This window comes from Empidonax traillii, unplaced genomic scaffold, assembly GCF_003031625.1.
Source record: "Empidonax traillii isolate 1590-97213 ecotype Southwest subspecies unplaced genomic scaffold, ASM303162v1 scaffold6:size4315531, whole genome shotgun sequence".
NCBI lineage: Eukaryota > Metazoa > Chordata > Aves > Passeriformes > Tyrannidae > Empidonax > Empidonax traillii.
Genome location: NW_020955199.1, coordinates 1,695,342 through 1,699,962, shown reverse-complemented (window position 1 = coordinate 1,699,962; position 4,621 = coordinate 1,695,342).

The following is a 4,621-nucleotide window of genomic DNA, read 5'->3' as shown; positions in this document are numbered from 1 at the left end:
AGAACATTTTCTTCCTTCTGAGGCTTTTCTATGACTGCAAAATACAGCTCCAAGAATATAAAACATTCACTGATTACAGTTCTGTATGTTTTATTTTTCTTTTCTTGTATATACTGGCAATTAAGTTGAAAGGCAATATATGTAAAATGTATAGTGGTAGGAGAAAGTTTCATTTTCTGAAATTTTTCTTTTAACTGTGTAACAGTATGGAATATATCATGGAATTATAGAATCCAAGAATCAACTGAGTTGGAAAAGACCTCTGAGATCATCAAGTCCAACCCTTGATCGTGGCAGTAACTGCCACATCCAGTCTCATCTTAAAAGCCTCCAGGGACGGTGAATCCACCACCTCTCTGGTCAGCCCATTCCAATGTCTAATTACTCTTTCTGTAAAGAACTTCTTCCTAATATCTAACCTAAACCTCCCCTGGTGCTGATACAGGCCAGGATGCCATTGGCCTTCTTGGCCACCTGGGCACACTGCTGGCTCATCTTCAGCTTCCTGTCCATCCAAATCCCAGGTCCCTTTCTGCCTGGCTGCTCTCCAGCCACTCTGTGCCCAGCCTGTAGCGCTGTTGTTGTGGCCAAAATGCAGGACCCGGCACTTGGCCTTGTTGAACTTCATCCTTTTGGAATCAGCCCAACTCTCCAGTCTGTCCAGGTCCCTTTGAAGAGCCCTCTTGCCTTCCAGCAGATCAACATGCCCCCCCAACTTGGTGTCATCTTCAGATTTGCTAATGGTGGACTCAATCCCATCATCAGATTGTCAGTAAAGATATTAAATAGAACTGGGCCCAACACTGATCTCTGGGGGACACCACTAGTGACTGGCTGTCAATTGGATGCTAGCAAACTATATGCTAACGAAGGGTAGCATATGGATAATCTGATGTAGGAGTAAGTAAGTAGCTTCACTAAATTAACTCTCCTGTGGATTTATATTGGTCTAACAAAAGTATTGTATGTTTAATTGAGGCCGATATGGTGCAGTAAGTACTGCAATGGTCCTGTCTTGGAAAAAGTTTGGACAGAATTTGAGGGTTTCTTAGTTAATGGTGACAGAAGGCCACATTTTGGATCAGAATGCTTCTTCCATGGGGAGAATTCTGGAACTGAGAATTTCACCTTGGCCAAAGGTGATTACCTACCTTCCAAATATTTACAGAGCATATTTTTTAATTATTTATTGCATTTGTTTCATATTCATCATTGTCATCAAGATGACATACAGAAATTAAAAAAATAACCAAAACACAAGAACACCCCCCTCCCCATTGTTATTTTAAAACTGATTTTCAGAATTTTAGCAAAAAGACACTGCCCAGAAAAAGTTTCTGCAAATCACAATAATGCTGCTAATCATACTTTTTTATAGGCATTAGGGCCAAACAACTGGCATGGTAGCAAAATGTAAACTGATTAAATTATCAGCATTTAACATGACACTCCTGTGTTCTTTGCAGCTGTTTAGTGATACACACACACACTCAAAGACACAGACACTGACACATACATATTACTGACAGCTGCACAGGGGGCTGTCCATGATGAGGTAATCCCACACTAGGTAAATGAATGCAATAGTTAAGATTATACCACTTTTTCTTCCCTCTACATCAAATCAGCCATTGAATGGTGCTTAGGTGCCTGTTGATTGTTTTTGTTGAGGCAAAACATGGAAGACAGGAAGGTGATCAGGAGTAGTCAGCATCAATTCACTAAAGGTAAATTATGCTTGACCAACCTGATTGCCTTCTCTAATGAAATAACTACCTGTATGGATGAAGAGACAGAAGTGGATATTGTTTAGCTTGACTTCAGCAATGCTTTTGACACTGTCTCTCACAATATCCTTACAGGTAAATTCAGGAAGTGTGTGTTAAGTAAGTGGATAGTGAGATGTAATGTGGATGTGATAGTAAGTGGCCAAGAAGGCCAATGGTATCATGCGGTGCACTGGGAAAAGCATTGCCAGAAGGTCAAGGGGGGTGATCCTGTTCCTCTGCTTAGCCCTGGTGAGGCCACATCTGGTGTGTTGTGTTCAGTTCTGGACACTCCGGCAAGAGTTCAGCAGACAAAGATTTTTAAGGGTCTGGAGCAACTCTCTTATGAGGAAAGGCTGAGGGAGTTGGGCCTGTTCAGCCTCCAGAAGAGATGACAGAAAGAGGACCTCATCAGTCTCCATAAGCATATGAATGGTGGGTCCAAGAGGATGCAGCCAGGCTCTTCTCAGTGGTGCCAAGCAATAGGATAAGAGGCAATGGGCAGAAACTGATGCACAGGAAGTTACTTCTGAACACGAGGAAAAACCTCTTTATGGTTTGGGTGACTGAGCACTAGAACAGATTGCCCAGAGAGGTCGTGGAGTGTCCCTCACTGAGGAAATTCAAAAATTGTCTGGACATAGTTCTGTGCAATGTGCCCTAGGATGACCCTGCTTGAGGAGAGAGGTTGGACCAGATAACGCACTGTAGTCCCTTCCAACCCTACCCATTCTGTAATTCTGTGAAAATCAGAGTCTCAGTTTCAGCTTGAAAAAGCTTTGTGCTTTGAGAAAAAACTCAATTTCAGTGAGAAAAGAGATTGCAGCCAAAATTATTGCGAAAGCTACCACCTGAATGGTTACATATACAACACAGTATAAACCATCTCATATTAGAAATGTATGTGTTTCCTTGCACAGTATAGGAATAGTGATTCTCCAACCCTTCTTCATTAGGCAGGCACTGAATCCACTGCTGACCAGCTGTTTGAGGAGGAACAAAACAGCATTAAGCAGGTAAACACTCTATAACTCCTCATCTGTGACAATATGATTACCTGTTTAAACTTGTATTGAAGCTGTTCCTTGATTCAAAACATTCCCATGTTTACAAGCCCTCATGCTCTTCTTGGTTTTTATTTTATGTAGCTACCAGTTGTCCACCAGACAAGAAGGCCCTTTGTGCTAGGCAATGTATAAATTTTTTATAAACTTACATAAGAAGTTTATAAATAATTTTTAAAATTTCTATATACTCTAGCTGCACACTGGCACAGGTTTCCCAGTAAGGTGGTGGAAGCTGCACCCTTGGAAATCTTCAAAAGCTGACTGGATATGGACGTGGAAGCCTGTTGTTTGAGCAGGGAGGTTGGCCTCTAGAGGTCACTTCCAACCTTAACCATTCTGTGATTCTGCGATAATTTCCAAAAAACCAAATTAGATTTGCCCTTCCTAAGAAGCATATGATACACAGAGGTAAGACAGACATGGAGGCAAGGCAGAAAAAGGGTGAATGATTTGGTTCTATTTCCCTCATATTTACAGAGCAACGTAATGATTTACTTATTACTGCTACACAACACCCAAACAATTCTAAAATGTAAACCTAATTCTGTTACCTAAATGTAAACCTAACTCTGTAACATAAAATGTAAGCCTAACTCTGCTTTTCTGAGCTGGAGCTTTTGTCTCTATCAAAGCAGAAGTTTCACCATCCTACTTGTAGTTTTGGTTTCCTACACAAATTCATCTCTGTGTGACCAAGAAAATATTTGACCTTACAAGATGATGGACTCCTTTACCAGCGAGTGAAATTGAAACTGAATTCAGCAGTGCTGTGAATGTTAATGAATGTGGTAAGGCTCTTCACTATATCTTTATAGAATCAAACTCAGTGATTAAAAACCCCAACTGTAACACCTTTTCATAGACAAAATGGAGGTCTATTCCTTAGTAATAATTCTTTTTCCAGTGATTTTGAGATCTTATTTTTTTCATTCCTCCTGGTACAATTGTTTTAACTGAATTTGGACATTAAATATGTGATTCATGTGTGGTAGTAATTTCTTTTACAGAGGATGAAGAAAACAACAAGGAGACCAATAATGGCCAAAAGAATTAGAACTGGAATCTGGAAACCATGGAATGTGGTGTTTTGTGTAAATCTGATGAGAATAGATCCTTTAATCAGAAAAAGAGCATGAAGAATTCTGTTGGAAGCAGACACAAGGAGGTTATGTTTAAAACTATGTTTAAATGCTCCTGAAAGATTTTTCCTGAAGGTAGGTTTGAAAAAGAAGAGGAGGGAATGACAAGTGATTCCATATTACTTCTTTTTGGAAATTACTTTTTTTTTTCCCCAAGATCATCTCTGTTGAAATCAATTTCCCTTAATGGAGCTGACCCAACTACTGTTCTGTATTAAGGAACTAGGTCTTCTGCTGGGTCTGTTTTGAATAAATGGTGGAGTATATCTAAAAGACTTTTTTTCATTTCTATTTTGTCATATTTATTTGGTCTGTTCCTGTTTTAAATTGATGACTTGGTTAATCTAGAATTAAAAGGACTGTGCTGAGTTCTAGCTCTTGTTGGCTTTAATTAGAAATTTAAAGTGATATTATCCTCCAAGACAAAGTTGATGTTTATAGCATTCAAAACATAGTTACAAGCAAGAAAATAATAGATTCTTCTTGGTCAAAGAAGCTAGTCAGGATTTTTTAAATGGTTTTACAACATGAAATGCAGTTCCCTGAAACAACATTGCATCAGCAAGCTTTCTGTTTGTCTGAGATATGACACGTTGATGTCTCACATAGGATCAGCCCAAGTAGTTTAGAAATATTCTGCTTTGTTCAA